The following is a 10442-nucleotide window of genomic DNA, read 5'->3' on the forward strand; positions in this document are numbered from 1 at the left end:
TGTGCTCTGACAAATAAAATCTTTAAAAAAAGATAGCAAAGAATTTAGAATATTACATAAAATTAGTTGATAAAAGCAGTGATTGGGCTTTAGAGGACTGACTCCAACTTTGAAAGTTCTACCATGGGTAAACTTCATTGATGTTTAAAGAAATTGCCATAGCCACCCCACCTTCAGCAACCACCACCTGATCAGTGAAGAGCCACCATGGGCAAAACCCTACACCAGCAAAAAGATTACAACTGGCTGAAAGCTCAGATGATGGTTAGCATTTTGTTTTTTAGCAATAAAGGATTTTTAAATTAAGGTATGTATAGTTTTTTTAAGATATACTAGCACACACTTAAAAGACTACAGCATAGTGAAAACATAAATTTTAAATATACTAGGAAACCAAAAAAATTCATCTGACTTGCTTTATTGTGGTCATCTGGAACCTAACCTGCCATATCTCTAAGGTATGCCTGTATTTGGATATAATTAACCTGTGGTTAAGGGTATGGGCTCTGCTGAAGGAGGCCAACACTGCTAATGGTAAATATTCTGGAAAGCAGATATAGTGTCAAAAAACAAGGCTCAGGGGGCACCTGGGTGGCTCATATGGTTAAGCGTCTGCCTTCGGCTCGGGTCATGATCTCAGTGTCCTGGGATCGAGTCCCACGTCGGGCTCCCTGATCAGTGGGAGTCTGCTTCTCCCTCTCCCTCTGCCTGCGGCTTCCCCCTGCTTGTGCTCTATCTCTCTGACAAATAAAATCTTTAAACAAAAACAAGGCTCAGAAAGTAGATATTCATGTGAGAAAGGAACTAAGCCTCTCTTGACATAGACTCAGAAGAGTCTATGGGTTTCTGGCCTTGTGGGAGGATAGGAGCTAGGCAGGAAGAGGACAGTCTTTTCAAGGCAGTGTTCAAACAGGTGTATGTATTACTGAAGGGACACTAATGCATTCCAAGGGACCCCTGAGCAGGATAAGTTTTAAGAAAAATTTTTATCTTTAATTTCCCTATGTTTACTTTCCTAAAAATGATCTACTTTCCCTAAATCCTCATTCTTCCATAGTTCAAAAGAAACCCATACTTCTCACCCATACCAAATCTCATTACCATGCATTGACCCAGCTTGTAAAACCTTCATGGAACAAAACAAGGGGATTATTTAAAAAGTGAAGGGCGCCTGGTGGCTCAGATGTTAGGCGTCTGCCTTCAGCTCAGGTCATGATCCCAGGGTCTTGGGATCGAGTACCACATTGGGCTCCCTGTTCTGCGGGAAGCCTGCTTCTCCCTCTCCCACTCCTCCTGCTTGTGTTCCCTTTCTCTCTGTTGAAAAATAAATAAAATCTTAAAAAAAAAAGCTCACAAAATCTCTCTTAAAAAAAATAAATAAAAATAAAAAGTGTCTTAAAGCCTCCCTTAATCCAGGTACCATTTAACCTCAGGCTTGTGTCTTTGCCTGTCTTATAAGTATTTCTGCTAAAGCACTGTTTTTAAGAATGGCATTTTGCCCTGTGTTTAGGAATGTTCTGAATTCATATATATTGTTTAGTGTGATGACAGGAACAATAAAAACTTTTCATTTAATGACTGCTTCTTCCATTCTCAAAATATTGTCCGAAAATGCACTGTCCCGAGAGAGCTCCATGAAAAGAAGAAATCAGTAAGAAACTGAGTAAAGTTCAATTTATATTTATTGCAGAGAAGTATGATAAACTGATCAATACTTTGAAACACATTAAAATCCACTGGATTCAAATAAAATTATGTTGAAGAAGAGGAAGTTAAATAGAAGGTCAATAAGAGGAATAATGAAAATTTCCAACTGTTAAAGATGAATTCTAGTTTGTTTTTTAAAACCAATGATAGCATCAAATCACTACTGAAATTAGGTACTTATAAAAAAATAGTGTATCTAGAAAAGCCAGAAATTGTACTTTTTTTCAACTATTTAAACTTAAGATGAAAAATTTTAGGATTCAACTTAGAAATGTGCAAGGGTACAAAGTTTATCAAATTTCTTTTCAGGAGCACATTAGTATAGTAGGTAGAATGGTCCCCCAAAGTAGTCCACATCCAAATCTCTGGAAACTATGAATAATTATTTTATATGGCAAAATGGACTCTGAAGATGTAAAAAAACTACAAATCCTAAAACAGGAAGATTATTCTGGGGTTATCCAGGTGGCCCAATCTAATTACAAGAGTCCTTAAGAACAGAAAACTTCCTCTGTCTGGAGTCTCAGAGATTCAGTAGTAGCATAAGTCAAAAACATTAGAAGCATGAGGGAGACCTGACTTGTCATTACTGGAGGGGACAGGACTGAAAGCCTTTCAGCTTCTAAGAGCTGAATAACCATCTAAGTGGTTATCACTCCAAAAGGAATCTGCATTCAGCCAAGAATCTGAATGAACCTGGAAGTGGATTTTTCCCCCAGACACTCTAGCATGGAATACAGCTCAGCCAACAATAAACTTTGGGTTTGTAAGACCCTAAGCAGAAGACCCAGCTGAGCCCCCCTGGACTTCTGACCTACAAAAACTGTGAGATAAATTTGTGTTGTTTTAAGATGCAAAATATGTGGTAATTTGTGATGCAGGAATAGGACATTAACAGTGTGAGCAAAAATGTTAAAGTACCCAGGAGGGTAGGCTTGTGTCACAAGGCTTCAAGGGCAGCAATACCTTAGAGACAAAGAACTCTGTGCTTTAATTTCCTTCTTATATCTTGGTCAAGAGCCACAAAATGCAAAAAGTTATCCTAGAGCAATCCTGGGGTCCTGGGAACATCACTATGGTCATAATAACAAAACTTGAACCTAAGAGTTTGAAAACCTGTAACTATGAGCTGGTAACTCCCTTTCAAGGTTAAGGCACCTTTGAGTTTCTATATTAGAAAAATTTTAAATGGTATGATTTCACTATGATCCTCAACAGTAAGAAACAATACACCACTTTCAGTGTTGTCAAAAAGAATAAAGGATAATAATATATATAAAATACATAGTATAGTGTGCATGGCACTTACATGGTATCTATTATTACAAGTTTTACTGTATTTTACTTTGACATTAAATGTACATTTTCTAACGCTTAATCAATCCTAATCTTACTACCTTCTTTAAAACCCCAAACTGAGAACTACATGTTTAATTTTTAAACAAAAGGTTTTTAATCTTTAACCCATGAGTTTGATGTTATCCCATAAGGTTATTTGGTATATAATGTTTAGTTCTATGTAAGGAAATCAAACACCTCAGAAGTGAGAAAAATAGAAGCCCAGCTTTAATGAGGAAAGCAGCTTTTAATTTTGCCCCACTCACAGCAGACACGACAGATGTTCTTCACACATATCCCCAATTCCCAAGAGTATATAAGCGTTTTGATGACATTCCTCAAAGTTGATGGCACACACAAAGAACACCTCAGACTATTCCCAATACTGTATTCATGAAAGTATGACTATGTGAATATTGAGATCAACCCAATATATCAAAATATCCTTTAATAAAAATGTAAATTTTTAAGTTAAACTTCATTTTTTAAGTGAGTCTTAATTATTCCCAGACCTCTAATCCCTAGGTGATATAAGGTAAGCAAGTTCTTGTCTTATAGCCTAAAATTACAACAGAACATTAGAAATATACAAATACAGGGGCACCTAGGTGGCTCAGTTAGTTAGGTGTCTGACTCTTGGTTTCGGCTTAGGTCATGTTCTCATGGGTAGTGGGATCCAGCACTGTGTCAGGTTCCACGCTCAGCAGGGAGTGTGCTTGAGGATTCTCTCCTTCCCTCTTCCTATGCCCTCCCCTACTCAACCACACACTCTCTCCGTCTCTAAAATAAAATAAAATAAATCTAGGAACACCTGAGTGGCTCAGTCGGTTAAGTGTCTGCTTTCGGCTCAGGTCATGATCCCAGGGTCCTGGGATCAAGTCCTGCATCAGGCTCCTTGCTCAGCGGGAGCCTGCTTCTCCCTCTGCCTGCCACTCCCCCTGCTTGTGCCTGCACTCACTCTCTCTGACAAATAAAATCTGAAAAAAAAAATCTAAAAAAATACACAAATAAAAAGACTGTACAGATTAATGGTTACGAATATGAACAGTGCTAATCCAAATTTTTACTAATAACATCATTTTAGATTTGGTAATCACATCTGTTATATAAAATAATGCCCATAGCATTATTTTTCTAAAGGTACATGTAAAAAATGTACATATCTACTGTTGTTTTTATTCTAATTGTATTCTTGTATCTTTTATTATTGTATTCTTATTAAAAACTTACCTTTTGTAAAAGTAAAAAGAAAACAGAAATTCACAGTTCACCAGGAATTACAGTAAGTCCTAGTTATCACTGCTATTAAGAGTATATTGATACTAATTTCTCATTATGAATAGAGTACAAATAAGATATGGTACAGATTATCTATAATTCCTACTGCAACACTAGTAAGCTCCTCTCTCTTCCTCTCAAAGTATATCAAAATTAAGTGAAAGAGCTATTACTAAATAACCTTCAATCCAACATCATATGTCAATAATTATTAAAACCTTCCTTACAAATGATAAAAGACACAGTGACTCTCAACACTGTGATTGAGAACTGATGTTATATTAGTTGAATAATCAATAAAGAACTCAAAAGAATATTAGAAGAAGACATACAGATGGCCAGCAGACACATGAAAAGATGCTCATCATCACTTATCAGGCAAATGCAAATCAAAACTACAACAAGGTACCACCTCACACCCATCAGAAGGGCTAAAATCAACAACACAAGAAATAACAGGTGTTGGCGAGATGTGGAGAAAAAGGAACACTTGTGCACTGTTCATGGGAATGCAAACTGGTACAGCAACTGGAAACCAGTATGGAGGTTCCTCAAAAAGCTAACAGAACTATCTTATGAGCCAGCAATTGCACTACTGGGTATTTACCTGAAGAATACAAGAACACTAATTCAAAGAGATACATGCACCCCTATGTTTATAGCAGCACTGTTTACAATGGAAGCAGCCCAAGTGTCCACTGATAAATGAATGGATAAAGATGATGTGATACACACATACACACACACACACACACACACACACACACACACACACACTCACTCCATGGAATATTAGTCATAACAAAGAATGAAATCTTGCCATTTGCAATGACATGGATGGAACTAGACAGTATTATGCTAAGTGAAATAAGTCAGAGAAAGACAAATACCATATGATTTCACTTGTATGTGCAATTTAAGAAACAAAACAAACAAGGGAAAATAAAATGAGAGAGACAAACCAAGAAACAGCTCTTAATTATAGAGAACTGATGGTTACGGGGGTGGGGTGTAGGGGGATGGATTAAATAGGTGATGGGGATTAAGGAGTGCACTTGTAGTGATGAGGACAGGGTTATGTATGTAAGTTCTGAATCACTATACTGTACACCTGAAACTAATACTATATGTTAACTAACTAGAATTAAAAAAAAGAACAAACATTAGAAATGTGGTATTTTATTTAATCATCATCTCTTCCACAATGAAAAGGAATGAAAGGCTTCACTGAAATGTTTCTAGTGGAACTGGTGGAATAGAAGAAAATGATAATTAGATTTTATGGAAATCATACTGTCACAATTTTATCATCTCAAAATATGTGTATGCTATACTACATGAGTTTTATATAGAAAAAGTCTGACTTGGGAAGAAAGCGAACAAAAAAATAGGAGATACCCTCTCACATGATTTATGAAAATTCTAACATAGTAAGTTGCACCCAAATTATAAATTCCTACGGAAAACTCAACTTTACTGCCAAAGCTACTAAAGAGATGAATGATGTCCTGCCTTCAAGCTACATCACACATACCTGGAAGGGCTATGGTAGATTATTATCATTTCTGAATGTACTTTAACAATAATTACCACACCATATACTAAATATTCATTAGTTCCTGACACTGTTTTAAGCGTTCCATATACACTAATTATTTGAACAAAACTATGAATTAAGTATTATCTTTAAAAATAAGGAAATTGAAGCACAGAGTTATTTGCCCAAGGTGATACAGATGATAAGTGGCAGACCCATGACAGTCCAGCTAATAACTACCCTAAAACACTGATTATATACATACTATGTACCAGAAGACAACACAAAGAAAACTCGATCAATGTGGCTATACACATTCTTTATTTCAAGGATTACCTATTTGCAAACAAACGTCATTATGATTTTTAATAACTCATAGATCCATAAGTCAGAAAGTAGCTCTTATATAAAAGTAAACTAACATAAAACATCCAACATGTAAACCATGTAAAACTACATCAAATTTAAGGATTACTGTTACTATACTGTCAAGTTTCAGTAATCTTTATGAGAGTCAGTGAAATGAAGAAAATATAAAATATACATTATCTGTCCCAGCCCACAGATCACTGGTAGGCAAATAACTACAGATAGATATGGTCTACTAAATAAAACTGCTAAATAATGCAACTTATTCCCATTAATAATTCCTAATTAAGCAATCCTACTTAATTAATCAGCATTAACTCCAAAGTTGGTAAAATTATGATAAAACTGGTGCAGATTCTGACAGTATAGACTTGCTCAATCAACTCTGTGGGGAGGCAAAAATCTGGCAATAAAGTAACATTTATATCCTTTGACCTAGTAATTTCATTTGAGATTAGTATCCTACAGAAACAATTCAAAAAAAATATATACGTATAGAGATGCTCAATTCAATGTTAAAATAGAAACTGAAAACAATCACCTTCCTGTTGGGCATTTAAAACTGAGGAAATTTTAATGGTCAATTGGTAAACTATCATGTAACCATTATTGATCACCAAGGTTAGACAATATGGGGAAATGCGAAGGCTGTAAAAATAAAACATAACTGTATCTAATGATAAAATTCTGTCAAAGCTATAATATATATGCAGAAATTAGAAGGTGATAAAAATAATGAAAAGTCATTTGTCAGCAGGGCAAACTCGTAGTTGATTTCTAGTAACTATTTTATGTGTTCAGTAAATAGAAACATAGCCCACACACAAGTATTAGAAAAAACAAAGCTATAAAATTGGAAGAACAAAGCTATAAAGTTGGAATGACAAAAGTTTAGATTCAGGTAAGCAAACTAAAGAACATTTAAGGAATTTGTAAATTAAGGTAGATTATAGATAAAGATGTACACTACTAGCCAAAGAACCAAAATACACTTGGTATTTTGCCAACTGGCTTTTTGCCAATTTTAATCATTCCCACCCTGTTTTCCCTACTAATCTTGTTGAGAATCTCTGCGGTAATAAGCTACTACTACTGTTAGGAGTTTCTATTCCTTGGGTATTAAGAGAAAAAAACGAGAATCACTATCTTTAAGATAGAGAATGCAGACATGGGTGAATTAAGCCTCGTCCCAAAAGCATTCTATTTACATCCCTTCTTGTTACAAAAAAAATGTTTTTAATCACCCTACTACCACTGCTAAAATGCCAAGAAGGGGGAAAAAAAAAGCATCACTTAAACATACTTAAAAGTATCAATGAATATACATTTCAAGAGTGTTAAAAATAAACGAAAATAGTATATATAAATACGTGTATCTATAAATATATAATACAGGACACATTTATAGTAATACATGTAAAATAATTCCAATTATTGTTGGCCATAAAGGTCCACAAACTTCCTTAAATTTTTATGAAATTATATTTTACTCTAACTTTTTAATCTTGAGCTCAAGAAACAGAGCAAAAGAAATAAAATGTTTTGTGGGTTTTCCCCTGGACGTAAATAGTGAATACTATCGTTAACACCTCTTAAGAATTACATTAAGAAAATATGCAGTATTTTAGGTAAGTCCCTTAGTCTCAAGGAATAGGTGTGAGTTAAAGGATAAACACAGAAATACTAAGTTAAACTACTGACTACAACAATGCATATGTGTTGTTTTCCTATAGTACATTTTAGTTACAGTGAATAGTATAGCAAGTACTAAATGTATTGATTTTTATAAGGATCAGTTGACTATCCAATTATTATTATTCAATGGGTTTTTGAAAAGAGAGATTGTATTATCTGCTCAAGATGACACAGATAAGATCTACACATTTGATCTAACATGATCTAACAGTTTACCAGCAGAGAACATCTAAATCATTAAAACCCAACTTTTTCAAAACACAAAAATTTAGGTAGGAAAAATGTAGACTATTTCTTCAGACTTAATGCTAGTTATTGTAGACATCTGATGTATAGCATAACATTTTTAAAAATGATATTGATAGCTTTCAAATCCTGAATACCAAGAAAAAGCATTGCTACAAATTATGTTAAAGAGCTGACATGATAACCTTAATATGTACTGTTATTTTAGTTTAAATATATGAAACAAATACTCCAAGAAAATACAGGCATTTCTGGATTACATATTTAATAGATTATGGTAAAGTGCCCCAAAGAGAAATAAACATTCTAATAAGGTTATTTTAAAAAGAATTTCCAGGAAATGCAATCAGATCTACAGAAGGCATGTGTACCTTAAACACACAAAGAGTTCCTGAAAGCTCCTTCCTTACTGACAAATACAAACACCTATGTTCTAAATTACAATATGGTTCAAATAATTGAAAATTTAATGGCAGTAACCCTCTCAAAAAAGATAAAACAGGTCTTAGGAAAGCAGCATATGAACCACCATAAATTTGTAAGATTCTTATAAATTACGTTACAAAGACTAGGATTTTTGTTATTCAATTATTGATGACCAAAGATTCAAGAACATCCTTAACTCTAATTCTTTATCTGCAGAAGGGCATCTCTATTTTTTTTAACACACTTTACAAAGATGTTCCTGCAGTTTTGAAAAGTGTTTAAGTGGATTCCTAAAGTCAATGTAACAAATTTAATTACAAGATGTAACTGCTACTGTATTTGTCTTTCAGGTCACTTAACCCTGTAGGGCTGACTTTTTAAACAAGCTTATCACCTTTATAGTTTTGGTACAATAGACCAAGGTTACATGGCTATTTAAAAATTACACCTAGAAAGGCTATTACTGACAGCGCCAGTGGTTTCTTCAAAAAGGACCAAAACTGCACTCAGATGAATAGTTTTTGTTTTGATTTCAAGTATGTATATTAAACAAGCATTATTAGTCTCCATAATTTAAAATTCCCAAGAAATTATAACTTTCACATAATTTAGGTATTAGTCAATAGGGTGAAGGTCCATGAGGTGTAATCCCTTTCATTCCATCATATTCACAGGAGCTTTGCTCTTGGCCTCAACCAGTTTTAAACTCTCCCTTAAGCAAAGGCAATTTTATACTACCTAGGGACACAAAATAGTCCCTGGCTCCTCCGCCTTCTCCTTCCTCTAGCGAGCTAACACAGAAAATACACACATACACACACACAATCTCTCGGCCCTGCTCCCTAGGGCATCAATAAAAAGCACAGGTTACTTCCCTACAGAGGCTCTGCAGTCCATGCAGGGAGGTAAAAAATGGGGGAAAATACCAGAATCAATCTGCACCCACACCTCAGCCCCGCCCCAACGGGAAAAAGTGGGGGGTGGCGGGAGTGTGAGGGGGCAGAAAGGACAGAAAAGGCCGACACTTTCAGCTCACGGGTTCTCCATACCATTTGTTCCATCATGTTCCACCACAGGCAGAGACCCTGACCCTATTTTCTGCTGCGCCTCCCGATCCTCATCCCGGCCACCATCACCTATACACAGTCCCCAACCACTGAGTCCTGGGTGGGGAGACCAGAGCCGGCCCTCTTCCTGCTAATCCAAGGACTAAAGGGGGTCTCCCTGCGCCCTCCGCGGATACGACGTGGAGCCCGGAGACCTCTGAACTAACCAGAGAAGGGGGAAGATAAATCGGGGGGAGGGGTCTAAGAGGAGCCGTTATTCCTTTTTCCTCTTCGTTAGGAAAGCGCGCGAGCGGGGAGGGGCCGGAACAACGAATGCCAGTTACCTAACGGTCCCGCCCGGCCGGTCGGGCTCCCGAAGCTGACGCCGCGCGAGCCGCTGAGGTGGCAGTACAGCCTCAGTCGCCCCGAGGGCTAGGCACTGAGGCAGGAGCGCCCGAGGTGATGGGAAGCGGGGGGTGGGGACTACGGTGAGCGACGTCGCCATGTTAGTGCCTTCTTTCTCCCTATCCCTACAGTCTCCAGCCCTACGGCTTTCTCCCCATCACGACTCACCTTTCCAGGACACTAGTTCATGCTTCTCTCGGTCGCCAGGGAGGCCCGAGCTCAGCCGTGTTTACAAACTACCCCGGGAGGAAAGGGCTGAACCGCACTTTAAAGGCCACGGGCTCCCACAGGCTTCCGTCCTCTCTCGCGAGATCGGACTGACACCCCCCCCCCCCCCCCGCCCCACTCCCGGCATCCCCCCTTTCTTCTCGCGCCCCTCCCCTCCACACACACGC

The 10442-nt window shown here is 37.1% G+C and overlaps 1 protein-coding gene across 7 annotated transcripts in view; it reads right to left on the minus strand.

Moving 5' to 3' along the window:
• Nucleotides 1–10359, minus strand: part of ATF2 (activating transcription factor 2) — an 86283-nt gene extending 75924 nt beyond the window's left edge. For 5 of the 7 annotated variants that reach the window (XM_027587954.1, XM_027587947.1, XM_027587955.1 and 2 more), the window contains exon 1: nucleotides 10216–10359. The gene's annotated coding sequence lies outside the window, so the exon portion shown is untranslated. Of the gene's footprint in view, nucleotides 1–9645; nucleotides 9852–10215 lie in introns of those variants that run through there. The other 2 variants (XM_027587951.2, XM_027587948.2) reach the window with 2 other exon arrangements.
• Between the last annotated feature and the right edge of the window lie 83 nt (nucleotides 10360–10442).

The sequence above is a fragment of the Zalophus californianus genome, chromosome 3 (assembly GCF_009762305.2).
Source record: "Zalophus californianus isolate mZalCal1 chromosome 3, mZalCal1.pri.v2, whole genome shotgun sequence".
In the NCBI taxonomy this organism is placed as follows: Eukaryota; Metazoa; Chordata; class Mammalia; order Carnivora; family Otariidae; genus Zalophus; species Zalophus californianus.